This window comes from Coregonus lavaretus, assembly GCF_964263955.1.
Source record: "Coregonus lavaretus genome assembly, chromosome: 4".
Lineage (NCBI taxonomy): Eukaryota > Metazoa > Chordata > Actinopteri > Salmoniformes > Salmonidae > Coregonus > Coregonus lavaretus.
The window spans coordinates 26,519,954-26,541,520 of record NC_139991.1 but is presented as its reverse complement, the minus strand read 5'-3'; the positions used below and the strand labels follow the sequence as shown (position 1 = coordinate 26,541,520).

Genomic DNA, 21,567 nt, shown 5'->3' with positions numbered 1-21,567 from the left:
AGCTGTCATCAAGGCAAAGTGTGGCTACTTTTTAGAAGTTTTGATGTCTTCACTATTATTCTACAATGTAGAAAATAGTAAAAATAAAGAAAAACCCTGGAATGAGTAGGTGTGTCCAAACTTTTGACTGGTACTGTATATAAAAAATTACTCAAGTAAAAGTGAAAGTCACCCAGTAAAATACTACTTGAGTAAAAGTCTAAAAGTATTTGGATTGAATTATACTTAAGTATCAAAAGAAAACGTATTCGCTAAAATATACTTAAGTATCAAAAGTAAAAGTATAAATAATTTCAAACCAGACAGCACAATTGTCTTTTTTTATTTTATTTACAATGAAGCATTTATGTTTAGTGAGTATGCCAGATCAGAGGCAGTAGGGATGACCAGGAATGTTCTCTTGAGAAGTGCTTGAATTGGACCATTTTCCTGTCCTGCTAAGCAGTCAAAATGTAATGAGTACTTTTGGGTGTCAGGGAAAATGTATGGAGTTAAAAGTAGATTATTTTCTTTAGGAATGTAGTAAAGTAAAAGTTGTCAAATATATAAAACGTAAAGTACAGATACCCCAAAAACTACTTAAGTAGTACTTTAAAGTATATTTACTTAAGTACTTTACACCACAGCTAATAAATTACTCATGAGCTTAGTTCAACTGTCGTACCCCATCAGAACCCAAAATGTACGCTTGTTTTATTCCAATGTTTGTTAATAAAGTACATGGAAACAAACACTATATAGCCTTAAAACATTGTTAAAACTATCATTTTGATATCATAGATGATCAGTCCTTGCATCCATAACTTTGCATATGAATTTGAGAGTGGTTACATTTATTCAGTCCCATCCCTCAGCTTATCGTTTCAACTGCGGGTTGCCCACTTTAGCTTATAGAATCGCTTGGAAGATTCTCCTTCACTCCCAAGGCCTGCATGTGGAATTTGATCTAGTATGGAAACATTGTTGGAACGCTTTGATCCGTGAGTCAGGTCCAAAATTATTGGCACTCTTGATAAAGATGAGCAAAAAATACTGTATAAAATAAATAATACAAATTCTAAGCTATATTGTATGCTTAAAAATATTGGGAAATTATAATATTTTATACTAATACAATTGCTCAGAGAAAGAGATTTTGTTTAACAGAGGTCAAAATTATTGACATCCCTGTTTTCAATACCTTTCAATACCTCACCTTGCGAGGATAACGGCACTGAGCCTTTTTCTAAAATGTTTCATGAGATTGTAGAACACGTTGGAAGGGATCTTAGACCATTCCTTCATACAGAATCTTTCCATATCCTTTGTCTGCACTGATGGACTGCCCTCATCAATTCAAACCACAGGTTTTCAATGGTGTTCAAGTCCAGAGACTGAGATGGCCATTGCAAAATGTTGATTTTGGGGTCAATTAACCATTTCTTTATGAAATGTGATGTGTGTTTGGGGTTATTGTCTTGCTGGAAGATCCACTTGCGGCCAAGTTTCAGCCTCCTGGCAGAGGCAACCAGGTTTTTATTATTTTTATTTTATTTAACCAGTCAGTTAAGAACAAATTCTTATTTACAATGACGGCCTACCCCGGCCAAACCTGGACGACACTGGGCCAATTGTGCGCCACCCTATGGGACACCCAATCACGGCCGGATGGACATTAAAGATCTACCACCATATTTTACAGTAGGTATGGGGTTCCTTTCTGCTTATGCATGCTTATTTCGACCCCAAACCCACCACCGGTGTGTGTGTGGCCAAAGTACTCTATTTTCATGTCATCCAACCAATGTAAACAGCTGGAGTTTGCTAAACGGCATTGGCACTTGGATTGGAACCGGTGCTATGGTCAGATGACATAAAAATAGTGCTCTTTGGCCACAACACCAGTGGTGGGTTTGGTGTCAAAATAAGGATGCATAAGCAGAAAAGAACCCCATACCTACTGTAAAATATGGTGGTGGATTAAGGGCACTACATTCTACAGCGTTTTGTTGTGTTGTTTTCTGTATCCTCTCTTGGCAAAGTACTAAGGTTAATTTCAGTGTGCAGATACTGAATTAAAGTAGTAAGTAGACCTACTACTGTGCTTTGTAAGTATTGTTGTGCTTGAATAATACAAGGTATATCCACTTATTTGAGGCTAAAAAAAGATTGCCACTTGGTTTTCTCATTTAAACTCTCCTTGCCCAGAGGTATACTTTCCCTGAGCAGTCTCCATCCAGTCTCAAGGCTGAAGTTGAAGAATTCAGCCTTTTTTTTCATTGGGAACATTTACAATATGTTGGATGTGGCCGGCTCTGGCGCAGAGCAGAAAGAGAGGGGTCTCATAGCAGAAAGAAAGGGGTTTCCTTGTTAAACTTGGAGCCCATCAGTCATCCTGCAGGATCTGTTAGCCATGCATTAGTGGATCTTTCCCTCAAATCAGATCAATTCAGTTTGTGTTTGTCACTGTGACCCGGCGACGGGTCTCTCTCTCTGAGCTGATCTCTTACTAATGACCAGGCAGAACTTCAGATGGTTTTTACATGTTGGATGTTTTTTCCTCTGCATTGTGTCTGATAGTGTTTTTTGCTATTGTCACTGCTAAATGTGATACACATCTCCCAATTAACTAGGCTAACTGTAAATGAACTGTTAAATAACTAACTGTATTTACTTCCCGTAGAAGACAAAAAGTCAGACAGACATCGGGGCTATGCCTTAGTATATCCAAGATGGCTAACTGACTATTAACTAACAATTAACAGACTGTTAACTAACTAGTACCTTACTGTGTACCTATAGAAGAGAAGAGGGCAAGAAGAAATATGAAGACATGAGGAAACAGAAACTGAAGAAGGGATCCAGCAGAGAGGCACAGGTAACAGAGGTGTCATTACTCAAAACTGAGCCGGTGTGTCAGGTGTCATTTACTCTCTACACATATTACATTCTAGTCATTTAGCAGAAGCTCTCATCCAGAGCGACTTTCAGTAGTTAGTGCGTACATTTTCGTACGGGTCCTTGTTGAGGTCAGTTGGAGCTCTGGGATTATAGAGTGTTGATGACATTAATGATGACGTCTTTCAGTCAAATACATATAAATGACTAGCAGTGCATTTTTTCTTGAAACAACAGGGGGTTGAGGTGAAAGTCTGAGACTTAGATGAGTCTTAGATCTTAAGATGTGTGTTGTTAATGACCCAGATCTCCCAATGACCTTTAACCTGATTGTCCTGTAGACAATGGCGCTGCTGGACCGATTCAAGTCAAAGCTATCTTCAGCCATCCCTGAGGCCCCTGAGGAGGCCCCTGAGGAGCTGGCAGAGGACAGCGACAAAGGATGCTACGTTATGGTTAGGGTTGTGGCGGTCATGACATTTTGTCAGCCGGTGATTGTCATGCAAATGACTGCCGGTCTCACGGTAATTGACCGTTCACTAACATAAACACGTTTAGGTTCTCCGGGCTTCCACGCATAGCCTACAAGCCACTAATGCGGACCTTTTGGAATATATCCATTTAAAAAAAGTATAATTAATCAATTTAATATAGCCTACACCATCACAATAAATCCATTATTTATTTTAGGCAGGTCTAAAGAAACATGATATAAAGAAAATGTAGCCTATTTCAGAAGAACAGAATAGCATATTCTGAGTCGTCCTTATGTTAGGCACTGATCTGGCTATGCCAAATGGCTGTGGGCTATACTAGTTAATTTAGCAGACAAGATTTGCTTATAATTTCCGTGGGATAATTGTATATTATTTTATGGTAAGAAGAATACAATTGAACATAGCTGAATAAAATAGAAAGGATATTTTTCCCAAACGATTTCCGACGGAGTTTGCACATGCAGCTATTCTGTGTTGAGCAGTTAACAAAGAAACAGGTCCTCCTATATGCTTAATTTAGAGTTATTTATGCAACTTTAGTTGTGATACAAACGTTGGGCTATATGTTTAGATTTTTAATACATTCTAAGGCTGCATGATGCGACTCTGTTTCTTGCGCAGGCTACACACACTTCATCAGTCTCTCTCATTCACAATTTGATAATATTCTCACCCATCAGACTGTTCTCAATTTAATCTGTTATTTACATATAGCCTACTAATATACAGTACCAGTCAAAAGTTTGGACACACCTACTCATTCAAGCGTTTTTCTTTATTTTTACACATTTCTACATTGTAGAATAATAGTGAAGACATCAAAACTATGAAATAACACATATGGAATCATGTAGTAACCAAACAACTGTTAAACAAATCAAAAGATATATTATATATTTAAGATTCTTCAAAGTAGCCACCCATTGCCTTGATGACAGCTTTGGACACTCTTGGCATTCTCTCAACCAGCTTCATGAGGTAGTCACCTGGAATGCATTTCAATTAACAGGTGTGCCTTCTTAAAAGTTAATTTGTGGAATTTCTTTCCTTCTTATGCGTTTGAGCCATTCAGTTGTATGGTAGGGGTGGTATACAGAAGATAGCCCTATTTGGTAAAAGACCAAGTCCATATTATGGCAAGAACAGCTCAAATAAGCAAAGAGAAACGACAGTCCATCATTACTTTATGCCATGACGGTCAGTCAATCTGGAACATTTCAAGAACTTCCTTTAAGTGCAGTCGCAAAAACCATCAAGCGCTATGATAAAATTGGCTCTCATGAGGACTGCCACAGGAAAGGAAGACCCAGAGTTACATTTACATTTTACATTTTAGTCATTTAGCAGACGCTCTTATCCAGAGCGACTTACAGTTAGTGAGTGCATACAGTTACCTCTGCTGCAGAGGATCAGTTCATTAGAGTTACCAGCCTCAGAACTTGCAGCCAAAATAAATGCTTCACAGAGTTCAATTAACAGACACATCTCAACCTCAACTGTTCAGAGGAGACTGCGTGAATCAGGACTTCATGGTCGAATTGCTGCAAAGAAACCACTACTAAAGGACAGCAATAAGAAGAAGAGACTTGCTTGGGCCAAGAAACATGAGCAATGGACGTTAGACCAGTGGAAATCTGTCCTTTGGTCTGATGAGTCCAAATTTGAGATTTTTGGTTCCAAACGCTGTGTCTTTGTGTGAGACACAGAGTAGGTGAATGGATGATCTCCGCATGTGTGGTTCCCACCGTGAAGCATGGAGGAGGAGGTGTGATGGTGTGGGGGTGCTTTGCTGGTGACACTGTCAGTGATTTATTTAGAATTCAAGGCACACTTAACCAGCATGGCTACCACAGCATTCTGCAGCGATACGCCATCCCATCTGGTTTGTGCTTAGTGGGACTATCCTTTGTTTTTCAACAGGACAATGACCCAAAACACACCTCCAGGTTGTGTAAGGTCTATTTGACCAAGAAGGGAGTGATGGAGTGCTGCATCAGATGACCTGGCCTCCACAATCACCCGACCTCAACCCAATTGAGATGGTTTGGGATGAATTGGACCACAGAGTGAAGGAAAAGCAGCCAACAAGTGCTCAGCATATGTGGGAACTCCTTCAAGACTGTTGGAAAAGCATTCCAGGTGAAGCTGGTTGAGAGAATGCCAAGAGTGTGTAAAGCTGTCATCAAGGCAAAGGGTGGCTGTTTTGAAGAATCTCAAATATATAATATATTTTGATTTGTTTAACACTTTTTTGGTTACTACATGATTCCATATGTGTTATTTCAAAGATTTGCTGTCTTCACTATTATTCTACAATGTAGAAAATAGTAAAAATAAAGAAAAACCCTTGAATCAGAAGGTGTGTCCAAACTTTTGACTGGTACTGTATGTGTGGAATTATTTTTGATTTAGAATGGCCCACAAAAGAAAAACATGTCATCCGTAGCCTGCACTCAAATAGCGAATGGAGGTTTACGTGCGGTTACATTTTTTATATGCCAGATAGGCCGATTCATGTGCTTAATTTTAAGATTTGAGCAATAAATATAGCAGCATGAGAAAGCTTGGATCCTCTTTTAAGTAGTGTCCCGTCAAAACTCGGTTTTCACAATGACTGGGCTTATAAGAACACGTTTCACTAGGCTCTGTAGCTCTCCAACCATGTTGCAGGCTTCCTAGGCCTATAGACTACGCTTGGAGTTATTTAGCCACTTTAGTTATGATACAAAACGTATCAAAACATATAGGTCTATGGGCTAGGCTACATGATGCATGCGACTATGAAAGGTATGCACTGTTTCTTGCCTTATATTCCACACGATGGGCATCATTCACAAGTGATAATAGTCTCACCCATCAGACTATTCTCAATTTAATCTTGTCTTTACATATACTAAATAATATATGTGTGTAATTAGTTTTGATTTAGAATGGGCCATTATCATGCACCTGTCGGAACAGAGGCAGGGGAAAAAAAGACATGTCACCCGTATGCACTTGAATAGTGAATGGAGGATGCTTTTCCCGCAATTCATTTTCATGCCAGTAGGCTACTCCGGTTGTAAACTGAAGCAATGTGCTTAATATTAGGAAAGTTCAGAAATAAATATAGTAGGCCTAGCCTATAGAAAGCTGATGGGATCCTCCTCTTTTTAATAGAGGCCATAAAAACTCTGTTTTCTCATGCAATTGCATAGCATAGCCTATAGAAATGTTGCTCAACATGGGCTTATGTGCTCTCATGATTTGATACAGCATTTGCATTGATGTCAGAGTGATTAGAGGGACAATAGAGCGCTGAGTAGCAGGCCATTAGCGACTGGCTGTTAGCAAGTTTGGAAGGCTACTAATGACCATCGGCGGCATCGGAATTCAGTTTTGGAGAAGCCTTGTTACCGTGACTCAGCGGTCATGTGGAATTTGACTGCAGTCATTTTTTTTTACATTTTAGTCATTTAGCAGACGCTCTTATCCAGAGCGACTTACAGTTAGTGAGTGCATAAATGTTTTCATACTGGCCCCCCGTGGGAAACGAACCCACAACCCTGGCGTTGCAAGCGCCATGCTCTACCAACTGAGCTACAGGGGACAGTCATGACTCGTGACTGCCAGTGTGGCGGTAATACGTTCACCGTAACAGCCCTAGTTATGGTTTCTTTTTTTATTTAACCTTTATTTATCCTGGTTTGTCTCATTTGAGGTGAAATATACACTGCTCAAAAAAATAAAGGGAACACTTAAACAACACAATGTAACTCCAAGTCAATCACACTTCTGTGAAATCAAACTGTCCACTTAGGAAGCAACACTGATTGACAATACATTTCACATGCTGTTGTGCAAATGGAATAGACAACAGGTGGAAATTATAGGCAATTAGCAAGACACCCCCCAATAAAGGACTGGTTTTGCAGGTGGTGACCACAGACCACTTCTCAGTTCCTATGCTTCCTGGCTGATGTTTTGGTCACTTTTGAATGCTGGCGGTGCTTTCACTCTAGTGGTAGCATGAGACGGAGTCTACAACCCACACAAGTGGCTCAGGTAGTGCAGCTCATCCAGGATGGCACATCAATGCGAGCTGTGGCAAGACGGTTTGCTGTGTCTGTCAGCGTAGTGTCCAGAGCATGGAGGCGCTACCAGGAGACAGGCCAGTACATCAGGAGACGTGGAGGAGGCCGTAGGAGGGCAACAACCCAGCAGCAGGACTGCAACCTCCGCCTTTGTGCAAGGAGGAGCAGGAGGAGCACTGCCAGAGCCCTGCAAAATGACCTCCAGCAGGCCACAAATGTGCATGTGTCTGCTCAAACGGTCAGAAACAGACTCCATGAGGGTGGTATGAGGGCCCGACGTCCACAGGTGGGAGTTGTGCTTACAGCCCAACACCGTGCAGGACGTTTGGCATTTGCCAGAGAACACCAAGATTGGCAAATTCGCCACTGGCGCCCTGTGCTCTTCACAGATGAAAGCAGGTTCACACTGAGCACATGTGACAGACGTGACAGAGTCTGGAGACGCCATGGAGAACGTTCTGCTGCCTGCAACATCCTCCAGCATGACCGGTTTGGCGGTGGGTCAGTCATGGTGTGGGGTGGCATTTCTTTGGGGGGCCGCACAGCCCTCCATGTGCTCGCCAGAGGTAGCCTGACTGCCATTAGGTACCGAGATGAGATCCTCAGACCCCTTGTGAGACCATATGCTGGTGCGGTTGGCCCTGGGTTCCTCCTAATGCATGACAATGCTAGACCTCATGTGGCTGGAGTGTGTCAGCAGTTCCTGCAGGAGGAAGGCATTGATGCTATGGACTGGCCCGCCCGTTCCCCAGACCTGAATCCAATTGAGCACATCTGGGACATCATGTCTCGCTCCATCCACAAACGCCACGTTGCACCACAGACTGTCCAGGAGTTGGCGGATGCTTTAGTCCAGGTCTGGGAGGAGATCCCTCAGGAGACCATCCTCCACCTCATCAGGAGCATGCCCAGGCGTTGTAGGGAGGTCATACAGCCACGTGGAGGCCACACACACTACTGAGCCTCATTTTGACTTGTTTTAAGGACATTACATCAAAGTTGGATCAGCCTGTAGTGTGGTTTTCCACTTTAATTTTGAGGGTGACTCCAAATCCAGACCTCCATGGGTTGATAAATTTGATTTCCATTGATAATTTTTGTGTGATTTTGTTGTCAGCACATTCAACTATGTAAAGAAAAAAGTATTTAATAAGATTATTTCATTCATTCAGATCTAGGATGTTTTATTTTAGTGTTCCCTTAATTTTTTTGAGCAGTGTATTTTGCAAGAGAGACCTACATACATTTTTGGAGTTCCAGCAGACGTATAAAGAGTGACTTACAATTAGGGCTGACCCCATTTAGTCGACTGGTCGATTGTTTGGTCGATAGGCTGTTGGTCGACCAAGATTTCTTTAGTCGAGCAGTCGCAATTTTGGTGTACAAGACACCTGTCTGATTTGCGCCTGTCTCAGTGGACTAATCCATTGCGGAGGCTACGGGGATGGCACAGTCCATCACTCTAAGACGTGATACTGAAATTGTATATGGTTATATTATGTAAAAAGAATGGTGCAACACTAATAAATCTATTATTATTTTATAAAAAATGCGCTTTCTCCCATGTTGGACACGGTCGCTGTCCGCGGTTCTGAAACGTAATCTTCAGTGTGCTGTAGAATTGGCACCTTTTCCTATGTTGCTATGTGCATAATAGCAAAGTTAACCAGCATATTGGGATTGAGAACAATGGGGCGGAGGCAGCAGACGAGGAAACAGCCCTTGGCTTAGCCTTAGTCTTTGCTATGCTGTAATAAAGACTTTACAAAAGCTTTTCGTTAGAACAGACTGGTATTACTTATAATGTATTTAGTGTTGTTTTCAGTGTTCCAAACAGGCAGAAAAAATAATATTGTAATCTAACAGCACCTGTCACGCATAATAATATGCATGCAGCTCCTACTACTATACCCTCCTTTTTCTAGATCTCCTTCTTATTGTTATTATTACAATTAGTAGGCTTAGTATAGTAGCCTTGTATAACCACCATCGAGCTGTAGGCCTAAGAGCGCGTCCTGTTTAGTCTTAATACCGTAACTTACTTAGGCCTATATTTCAATATATAGGCTACTGTATCAATCAATGAATCATTCATTCGTTCATGCCATCACACAGCATACGAGACATTCATGCTTTGAAATGCAATCAAGCATTTTAGTTTTGAAATGTAATAACGAAGGGAGCTTTGAATAATTAGCCTAAACAATAAATAAACCGCAATTCACAAATGCATGCAGCTGTTTTTAGTCTGTAATAAAGGCTTTATATATATTTTCTTTTTTGTTAGAACAGACTCTGTGGTACACTTATTTAGTGTTGTTTACACTGTTCCAAATGGTCAGAAAAAGTAATAATATTGTAATCTAACAGCAACTGTTTGGCACACATAATACTCACACAATGCTCGCTCCTACACCCTCCTTTTTCTTGATCTCCAGTAGTTTCCACAACTAAGTCAAACGTCTTCCACAGATCTGACTTCCCCTTTCCCTCCTGAGCCACAAGTAAACAGTCGGCCGTTCGTTTCAAATTTCTTTTTCACCTCCTCCGCATCCATTTTGCTGTCACGCGTTACTGTGTTCGGAATTTGTTCTAACCAATTTATTGATGTGGTTATGAAAGGCTATAGGTCAGGCCCTATTGGTCACATGCATGCGATGCTTACATATTTCACATAAAGAGAGCAAGGGTGGAGGGAATAGGGAATGTTTTTCCTAAACAAATGAGGGATTTCAGTCAGAAACAAGTAAGAAACTAAATGGCTGAAATGATGTTGCAGTTCAGCACGGACAGCGCAATAAACACTTGATATGCTGTGGTGCCTTTTCGCTGCAGTAGGGAGGAGAGCGAGACAACGTGCCCCAGTCACACAGGCACTCGCTGTCATTTTTTTTAACACAGTGTGACCATCAGCCTCTTTCTTGAGTCATTTGTGTGTCTTCATTATTGAATCAAACAGTGGGCTTAAAGCATCAGACAAGCTCCGTGCATATGTAGTTGATTTTATTCAAACACATATGGTGTGTCTGTCAGGACGACTCTCAGTCAACCAATAACCTTTTTTATGTCGGGGACAGCCTTACTTGCAATAAGTCCTAAGAAATGTGTCCCACTGGGCACAGAAGTCAGTTCAACATCTAGTTTTGATTTACATTTGGTTGAGTTGTTAAGTAACGTGAATTCAACTTGAAATCAACAAAAAATTTAACCATGTCATTGGATTTAGGTTAAAAGTTGGGTATAAAAAGACGAAATGCCCTTACGTTGATGACTTTTTGCAAATCCAACCAGTTTTCCACATTGATTCAATGTCATGACATTGATGGAATAGGGTGCAATTTAGGACGTAACCTAGTATTACCAGTTCTAGTGGGCAAGACAGAGCAGCCCATCCACCATCCATCCGCCCCCCCATCCTGTAACAGATATGTTATGTCTGTTAATGGCCAGTCATAACACAGGCCTGAGGAGCTGCTCCTTAACGACTTGACACACTGCTGAACTTTATACAGTGAATCAACACACTCTGACTGCTCTAGATTAGATAGATGTAGCTATGGCCTGGGTGCCAGCCTTAGGTTTTAGTTTCAGTACTCTCAGAGAAACACAGACTGCCAGCCAGGTGAAAAGATTGTTCTAACATGGGCATGTTTATTTCTCTCTTACTTTGACATTTTTAGTTTTGTCTTTGTAGGCTTGACTCATAGTATGTGTGTGTGTGTGCGCATGTGCGTGCGATTACCTGTGTGTGTCTTCATGATTACAGGTGTGTGAGTATTAAGCTGTGTTGTAAAGGCCATTCCCGACCCTCAGCACCTCTACAGGAACAGTGGATGACAAAGGAGCGGGTGGAATAATGCCACCTTCTCTTACCACCTAGGCTTATACCAGGACTGAAGGGTTTGTCATCCCTAATGTGTGTTTTAGACAAGACAACATTGGGTTACCACTGTGTAAGAAACTCACACATTAGAAAGTATAGGGATGTTTCTGTAAGGTTTTAGTGTGTGCAGGCTGAAGCTATAGAATATGATGAACACTACAGTTAGGAGGACACTGTTCAGTACTGTAGTCTGTTGGCTCGCACCGCTCCTTCTGTCAGACAAATCAGATGCATATGGAATTCAATTTTTTTCGCCCCCAGCCAGTCACATTTATGACCTATTTCGGTTCTATTTTTCAATTTGATGAACTCCTCAGATGGATTGTGTTTTGACGTTTCTCCTCTCTGCTGTTGATGTGTTTTCAACGTCCTGCTGTGTCCTGACCAGAACAGAGAACAACACTGCAGTACTGACGACTCACTGAGAGCGAGACGCAGAGACAGGGAGGGAGGGAGGGAGGGAGGGAGGGAGGGAGGGAGAGAGAGAGAGAGAGAGAGAGAGAGAGAGGGAGCTCCAGCCTACAGGAAACAAGCTAGCTAAGACATTGCCCTGTGGAGCGGCTGCTGCTGGGAGTTAAAACACGGCCGTGTGTCTGTGTATTGGCACCTGAAGTTGTGCTTCAGATACTTCAGATACTTATAGATACTTATAGATACTTCAGATACTTATAGATACTTCAGATACTTATAGATACTTCAGATACTTATAGATACTTCAGATATACCAATTTATTGAAGGCAATGAAGACAGCAGTGTGTATGTGTGTGTGTTTGCATAGCCTGGTCTCTCTGCCGTCTCCCTCAGTGGGCAGACAGATCCACCGTCAGGAAATCAGCTTTTACATTGTGTTTTCCTCTCCCATTCTGTTTTTCACCAACAGACCTCTAACTGAGCCTCTCTCTCAGACCTCAACATATAGAAAGCGAGAGAGAGTCAGAGAGGGCTGAAATGAATCCCATGTGTTTGAACTTCGAGGAAAGTGTCTGTGTGAGAGATTTAGAATAACAAAACCTGTAGTTGCTATTAGTCTCAGCCAGCCAGGCCCCCAGCTCAGTCTCACTGTTTGGCCCCCGCCAGCCAGCCAGCTAGGTATGAGACAGGAGGAGGGGGGAGGACAGGGGCACAGTAGCCTAGCAGTCCCAGGCTGTGTCCCAAATGGCACCCAGGGTCCCAAATGGCACCCAGGGCTCTGGTCAGAAGTAGTGCACTATATAGGGAATAGGGTGTAATTTGGGCCGCAGACCTAATCTAGCTCAATACGCCAGCCACGCAGTAGCATAGGATGTCTGTGCCACTCTGAGAGCCCTGGTACAGGAACTATTGGGTTACTACAGGTCAGACTCCCCAAGTCAAGTCTGGGCCAGGGGACTGTAAACTATTCCGTCTGGGTCTACAAACTCTATACTTTCTAGATCGCTCTGCTAACACACACACACACACACAGAGAGAGGCTCGCAGACACATTTACACACACACACGCTCTCAATCTAAGAAGCCAGCCATAGAGCCCCTGTCGTCCCACCCTCACCCCTCCCTCTTTCCTCCCTCTTTTCAAAAAGCGAAAGAAAAACAAATAGAGTCCTGAGGCTTCTGGGTAGAGAGTGGGTTTGATAAGCAGACTGGAGCGCTGAATGGTGGGAGCCCAGAGCCTGACACACACACACACACACATATACAGTGCCTTCAGAAAGTCTTCACACCCCTTGACTTTTTCCACATTTTCTTGTTTCTGTAACTAGGCCATTCAGGAACATTCAATGAAATCTTGGTAAGCAACTCCCGTGTATATTTGGCCTTGTGTTTTAGGTAATTGTCCTGCTGAAAGGTGAATTTGTCTCCCAGTGCCTATTGGACAGCAGACTGAACCAGGTTTTCCTGTAGGATTTTGCCTGTCCTTAGCTCTATTCCATTTATTTTTATCCTAAAAAACTCCCTAGTCTTTGCCGATGACAAGCATACCCATAACGTGATGCAGCCAACACCATGCTTGAAAATATGTTGAGTGGTACTGAGTGATGTGTTGGATTTGCCCCAAACATAACGCTTTGTATTCAGATTTGAATCTGTGTTTGAAATTCACTGCTCAACTGAGGGACCTTACAGATAATTGTATGTGTGGGGTACAGATATGAGGTAGTCATTCAAAAATCATGTTAAAAACTATTATTGTACTCCGAGTGAGTCCATGCAACTTATTATGTGACTTGTTAAGCACATTTTTACTCCTGAACTTGCCATAACAAAGGGGTTGAATACTTATTGACTCAAGACATTTGAGCTTTTCATTTTTTATTAATTTGTAAACATTTCGAAAAACATCATTACACTTTGACATTATGGGGTATTGTGTGTAGATTAGTGACAAAATCTCAATTTAATCAATTTTAAATTCAGGCTGTAACACAACAAAATGTGGAAAAAGTCAAGGGGTATGAATACTTTCTGAAGGCACTGTGTGTATACACATACACACACACACATACACACATTGTTCTGTAGTCTGGGCGATGAGACTGTGTTCCTGTCATCACTGAGGCTGCTAGACAAATTATGGTAGCGGTCTGCCTCGCACTGCAGGACTCCTCAGTCTGCCAGAGTAGAGCCACCATGACATCCTGGATGAGCTGTCACTACTACTGCCCAGTTCACATGAACACAGGAGGGGGTACTGCAGAGCACACACACATGCTTTACCTATGCACTCAGGCAGACTAAAAAGGCAGACAAACACATTGGGCTGCACGATCCCAATCCCACACACATCAAGCCCCGCCCCCTGTCACTCAAGCAGGCAGTTCCTTGTGCTCGGAATTCACTCTGCATCCATTGACCAAACAACAGCATGCAGTCTACAGATTTTTCAAAACAAGAACTACAGTAGGCAGCTTTCCACTTTGCTTCTTAATATAAATCCACATTTCTATATTATACTATTCATTTGTGTAACTTGCTCTCTGCAAAATGCTATTTAGTTGGTCTTAGCAAGCTACAATTGTGGTTAAAAAAAATTGTGTTAGCCCCTAATGCTAATTGTTAGCTAGCTGGCTAGCTAAATCCAGTGAGATACGGCAAATCTTGCTATCAAACTTTTTGCTCTAATACAGGCTGGTACCCGTGACGGGATGTATCAGCATTTTTTTGTGCAACAGCTTGTTCTTAATCAGAGAGGAGAAGGCGAAAAATATTCTAAAATCTTTGTCTGAATGTACCTATCTATTTAAATCTCATGCGTGTCCCCTGGGAAACACTGACCAACACTTTGGTTCCTACTCTGTCACAACCATCTCCTCCCTTACTTTTTCATTCGTTGTCATGCCAAACTAAACTGCATTCCAAGTGTCCACTGTATTCCAACCATAACATTTGAATTATCATTCTATTTCTATGATTCCAACAGTTTACCAAAGTGTTTTGATCTATAATCACAAGTAAAATTGCAATATTTGGTACAGATATCACAATTAGATATGTTACCTATATTGTGCAGCCCTACACATACACATACACTGAGTGTACAAAACATTATGAATACCTGCTCTTTCCATGACATAGACTGACCAGGTGAAAGCTATGATCCTTTATTGATGTCACTTGTTAAATCCACTTCAATCAGTGTAGATGAAGGGGAGGATACAGGTAAACAAGGATTTTTATGCCTTGAAACAATTGAGACATGGATTGTGTTTGTGTGCCATTTAGAAGGTGAATGGGCAAGACAAAATATTTAAATGCCTTTGAACAGGGTATGGTAGTAGGTGTCAAGTACTGCAACGCTGCTGGGTTTTTCACACTCAACCGTTCCCCATGTGTATCAAGAATGGCCCACCACCCAAAGGACATCCAGCCAACTTGACACAACTGTGGGAATCATTGGAGTCAACATGGGCCAGCATCACTGTGGAACGCTTTCGACATCTTGTAGAGTCCATACCCCAAGGAATTGAGGCTGTTCTTAATGTGTTGTACACTCAGTGTATATATAATATGCCATTTAGCAGATGCTTTTATCCAAAGTGACTCACAGTCGTGTGCATACATTTTACGTATGGGTGGTCCCGGGAATTGAACCCACGACCCTGGCGTTACAAGGGCCATGCTCTACCAACTGAGCTAGCAAGGACCCCTATATATACACACACACACGCTTCACCGAAACACACGGGCAGACACACACACACAGACGCACACACAGACAAGCCATCTGACAAAAATACACTCATACATACACTTAGCTTCGCACACAGACTCAAGTGCACACTCAGACACACGTCATCCAACACACACATACAAGAAGGACACACACTTCAATGTGATCTTAGTGGCTGATTAAAGAGGATATGTCCCTAGGAATCTGAGAAGCATACAGCAGAACTCATATGGCAATAAGTTTACTTATATTCTATTTCTATAGAACGTTGGTTATGTACAGTGCCCTCGGAAGGTATTCAGACCCCTTGACCTTTTCCACATTTTGTTACATTACAGCCTTATTCTAAAATTGATTAAATAGTTTTTTTCCCCTCATCAATCTACACACAATACCACATAATGACAAAGCAAAAACAGTTTTTTATACTTAAAAAAAAAATGGAAATATATCATTTACTTAAGTATTCAGACCCTTTACTCAGTACTTTGTTGAAGCACCTTTGGCAGCGATTACAGCATCGAGTCTTCTTGGGTATGACGTTACAAGCTTGGCACACCTGTATTTGGGGCGTTTCTTCCATTCTTCTCTGCAGATCCTCTCAAGCTCTGTCAGGTTGGATGGGGAGCGTTGCTACACAGCTATTTTCAGGTCTCTCCAGAGATGTTCGACCAGGTTCAAGTCTGGGCTCTGGCTGGGCCACTCAAGGACATTCAGAGACTTGTCCCGAAGCCATTCCTGCGTTGTCTTGGCTGTATACTTAGGGTCGTTGTCCTGTTGAAAGGTGAACCTTCGCTCCAGTCTGAGGTCCTGAGCGCTCTGGAGCAGGTTTTCATCAAGGATCTCGCAGTTCTTTGCTCCGTTCATCTTTGCCTCGATCCTGACTAGTCTCTCAGTCCCTGCCGCTGAAAAACATCCCCACAGCATGATGCTGCCACCACCATGCTTCACTGTAGGGATGGTGCCAGGTTTCCTCCAGATGTGACACTTGGCATTCAGGCCAAAGAGTTAAGTCTTGGTTTCATCAGACCAGAGAATCTTGTTTCTCATGGTCTGAGAGTCTTTAGGTGCCTTTTGGCAAACTCCAAGCGTGCTGTCATGTGCCTTTTACTGAGGAGTGGCTTCCGTCTGGCCACTCTACCATAAAGACCTGATTGGTGGAGTGCTGCAGAGATGGTTGTCCTTCTGGAAGGTTCTCCCATCTCCACAGAGGAACTCTGGAGCTTTTTCAGAGTGACTATCAGGTTCTTGGTCACCTCCCTGACCAAGGCCCTTCTCCCCCGATTGCTCAGTTTGGCCGGGCGGCCAGCTCTAGGAAGAGTCTTCGACCTCATGGCTTGGTTTTTGCTCTGACATGCACTGTCAACTGTAGGACCTTATATAGACAGGTGTGTGCCTTTCCAAATCATGTCCAATCAATTGCATTTACCACAGGTGGACTCCAATCAAGTTGTAGAAACATCTCAAGGATGATCAATGGAAACAGGATGCACCTGAGCTCAATTTCGAGTTTCATAGCAAAGGGTCTGAATACTTATGTAAATAAGGTATTTCTGTTTTTTATTTTTTTAAACATTTGCAAACATTTCTAAAAACCTGTTTTCACTTTGTCATTATGGGGTATTGTGTGTAGATTGCTGAAGAAAAAAATATTTAATCCATTAAAAAAAGACATAGTCACTGGGAAAGTTGATATATGACAGAACAGATAATTCATCTGTAGGCTACATGCATAGCACTTTGTTTGCGTAGCACTTTGTAGCACTTTGTACATAGCTCTTTGCGTCAATTTGTTCCTATGTTCTTACCCAAACTGGGTGCAGCACTGTAAAACTGTAATATCCCTCAAAACACAGTGATAACGATTCCCACCGGATAAATATTATCAGAGGACCTGGGAGTTTGTCGAAAAACTGTAGGTTTTTGGGGCTGGAATAATAACCTTCCCGCTTAAATGACAGATATGGCAGATTCAGACAGGATTTAACTTACTACCTGTAATAGTAGTACATCAATGTAATAGCGCAAACAGTCAGAGAGATTTGAGGCCTGAAGCTCTTCGTCTGGTTTGGCTTCGTCTCCGTCTCTCGACTTCTGTGAATGGGTGATAGCATCTTCCCTTTTATCTTGTTTTTAATTCCCCGGGGTTGCAGCTCGGTGACCTCTGGGTAACGCCAGGCCTTCATCAGAACCCTCCAAACAGGTGTGGTGTGTCAGACACTGTCAGAGCATTGTGCATGTAGCGCAAATCCCTCTGCGCCGGGCAGATGTGTCTGCATGATGGACACCGGTGACCTGCCTCACCCCTCTTGAAGTCCTATCTCTCTCTCCACTCGCTGCTGTCACCACCTGTCTCCCCGGGAATTCCTGCTCTCACTGCATCTATAAACTGTGCGTTTGATCGATAACTGTTAGACTGACACGCTTGGCCTATTAGGGCGCTCGTTACTGTGTTGCTCTGTGTTGCAGGTATAGCCTATTCCTTTATCAGCAATACAATCTCTAACCACCATGGCATCTTGATACCATAAATGCCTGTTGTGACAAAACACCTGCTTCAAAGGGAATGTGAGTTTCTTTTCATTGATGGAGAGGGACAGATGGAGAGTGGGAGAGTTCCGTATCACTAGGGAAATCAGCCTATCAGCCTTTAACCTTTAATCTAGATGTGATTTACTGAGTTCACATCACAGTGCTGTATCACTGTTCTTTGAACCTCCTCTCTCTCTGATTTAGGATGGCCCATGTTCTCCAGTTTGATGAGCAAACCAGGAAAGTTAAGGATGCCAACATGCAGGACGAAGACACGTTTGAGATCTACGATCCACGCAACCCTGTCAAACATGGGTGATAGCATCGGAGAGAGGAGAGCAAGAAGATCATGAAGGAGAAGAAGGCCAAGAGGTGAGGGGTCAGGGGTTAGGCATGGAGATTAACCCCAGCCATGTGACCGACCAGGCCTCTCTTCCTCTAACCTACCACTTCGAAACAACTGTCTCTCCTGCCTGCCTGAGTGAACTTTGAACCCTGGAATGCCATGAATGACCAAAACAAAGCTATTTATGAGAAACTGTTGGAATCCGTTCACATCTGAACTAAGGGAACAGTTAACACGGGGCTAACGTGACTCCAGCCCATCAGGGTTATCCCTGATAAAAGGGAAACGCACGTGACCTGACAGCTATAGCTAATCTAAAACTCTCCGTCATCAATACATAGTATCCTATCATTTTGAACTGGAATGTGAACCCACATTTCTAAGAATAGGGTCATTTTCTGTCATCATTAAAGCTCTGGATGTTGTGATTGTGTGAGTATTGGGAAGTAAAAGTGAAAAGGTGAGTTGAGAAATGCCCAGGTATCCAGTTAAAGTAGTAAGGGTGATGGATGATGGTCCAAGTCATTGATATCAACATGTCGGATGAGCAATATCATGAACATGTTATGATAATAAATGACCTTTGTCATAAGACTGAAATGCCTTTGATGTTTGCTGCTGTGTTTGTATTCCTCTCTGTGATTGATGCGTTAAGAAGCCAGGGTACTCCTCAACCATTGACTTGGGCAGGTATGAGCAACATGGAGGATACATACTGGGATTTTCACCTGTCCAATTGTTTACTGTCCGTGGAGACGAACCCAACTTAGAGTATTTACATTTGACTCATTTAGCAGACGTTCTTATCCAGAGCGACTTACAGTTAGTGCATTCATCTTAAGGTAGCTAGGTGAGACAACCACATATCAAAGTTATAGTAAGCAACATAAATGTCCTTAATAAAGCAGCTATCAGCAAAGTCAATGCTGGTAAGCAAAGACAAGTGTGACTGTTAGTGAAAGAAAGGCAGCTACTGAGATGGAGAGGAAACCAGCAAGCCACTGTATGCTATTGAGATTAAAGAAAGAAGATTATGAGAGGAAGTTACTTTAAACTACTGAGATAGATCCACCCAGCATGTGTTATGAAAACCTTGACTTCGGTGAGCAATGAGCAGTAAGCAGAAAGGGAGTAGAGACAATGGAACATACAGTAGCTGCTGCAGTAGTTTCCCGTATACATTGATCTAAGGTCAGTTTAGCGTTGTTCCCCTAATAGTTAACATCAGTATCTGGAGAGGGTAAGCTGATCCTGGACCTGTGCCCAAGGCCAACTTTTCCTCATATCTGATATAACAGCAGCTGAGTAGACAGAGCCAGCCAGTGTGACTTCACATGACTGGAATCATAAAAACAGCTCTCCAGCAGAAGTTGTGAAAACTGGTATTAAAGCTCTATTAAGTCCCTGACTCCGTCTTTATTTAAGCACCATAGTTGCATCCCAAATGGCACCCTTTTCCCCATACAGTGCACTACTTGTGACCAGGGCCCATGCGGTTCTGGTCAAAAGTAGTGCACTATATAGGGAATAGGATGGAATTTGGGATGCACAATGAGTCAGTCTGTAGGGCTTCCTCTCCTCTCTGTTCCAACCCTGTCAGTTAAAACAGTCAGGCAGGATATGATCTGCCTTCACCCAGCCATTTCACAGTCATTTCACCAGATTGACGCAAGGAACACATAGCTGTGGTGAAATCGAACTAGTGACAATCGAACCTCCTTGCCTCTCTTTTTATGTATCGTTCCTTTCATACTCCATCAACTGAGAGCCATATGCTCTGGTAAAAATTAGGAATAGGGTGGTTCTGGTCATATGTCATAGTGTACAATATGGGGACTGCAATAGGGTGGTTCTGGTCATATGTCATAGTGTACTATATGGGGACTGCAATAGGGTGGTTCTGGTCATATGTCTTAGTGTACTATATGGGGACTGCAATAGGGTGGTTCTGGTCATATGTCATAGTGTACTATATGGGGACTGCAATAGGGTGGTTCTGGTCATATGTCTTAGTGTACTATATGGGGACTGCAATAGGGTGGTTCTGGTCATATGTCATGGTGTACTATATGGGGACTGCAATAGGGTGGTTCTGGTCAAAAGTAGTGCACTACACAGAGAATAGGGTGCCATTTGAGACTAGCCTCTCTGCTTTAATGTAGTGGTTTGGTTAGGGTAAATGATGTAGATTTGCCATGTGTGTGACCAGGAGCAGAGTTTGGCCGGCAGGCTGCCTTTTACTGCTCTTCTGGGTTCATGCTTAACTTCTCATATGGAACAGGAAGGAGAGTTAATGTTCCACTATGAGCCTGGTCGGCCAGCCACGGCCCGAGTCTGAGCTGCTGCTGCTAATGTAAAACAGGTGAGAGGCACCATGCTTCAGTCAGACTACCTACTGTAGCCATGCCAGTGGCTGGCCAATGGTGGGTCACAACCAGTGGTATAAAGTACTTAAGTAAAAATACTTTAAAGTACTACTTAAGACGTTTTTTGGGGTATCTGTACTTTACTTTACTATTTATATTTTTACTTCAATACATTTCTAAAGAAAATTATGTGCTTTTTACTCCATACATTTTCCCTGACACCCAAAAGTACTCGTTACATTTTGAATGCTTAGCAGGACAGGAAAATGGTCAGATTCACGCACTACTCAAGAGAACATCCCTGGTCATCTCTACTGCCTCTTATCTGGTGGACTCACGAAACACAAATGCTTCGTTTGTAAATTATGTCTGAGTGTTGGAGCATGCCCCTGGCTTTCCATAAAGAGGCCCCTGGCTTTCTGGTTTGCTTAATATAAAGAATTTGAAATGATTTATACTTTTACTTTTAATACTTAAGTGTATTTTAGCAATTGCATTTACTTTTGATACTTAAGTATATTTAAAACCAAATACTTACTCGAGTAGTATTTTACTGGGTGACTTTCACTTTTACTTGAGTCATTTTCTATTAAGGTATCTTTACTTTTACTGAAGTATGACAATTGGGTACTTTTTCCACCACTGGTCACAACCAATTCCTTTTAGGCTTATGCATGACTGATATCAATATTGGCTCTTGGCTAGAAACTATTTATGTTTACAAAAGCTCTCACGATATTGTACAGAACTAAAAACAAATAGACATGAAACAGTCAAGAAATTCAATATAAGGAGCTCGCTACTGTATTAGCTTGATCGAATTCTCAGCTAAGAATACAAAAACA

The 21,567-nt window shown here is 42.2% G+C and overlaps 1 pseudogene across 1 annotated transcript in view; it reads left to right on the top strand.

Moving 5' to 3' along the window:
• The window catches only part of LOC311128607 (spliceosome-associated protein CWC27 homolog), a 69,191-nt pseudogene extending 50,862 nt beyond the window's left edge, over nucleotides 1-18,329 (top strand). Inside the window, exons 13-15 of the transcript in view lie at nucleotides 2,782-2,857; nucleotides 3,219-3,322; nucleotides 18,215-18,329. The product of the transcript in view is annotated as a spliceosome-associated protein CWC27 homolog (transcript). The remainder of the gene's footprint in view (nucleotides 1-2,781; nucleotides 2,858-3,218; nucleotides 3,323-18,214) is intronic.
• The last annotated feature ends 3,238 nt before the right edge of the window (nucleotides 18,330-21,567 follow it).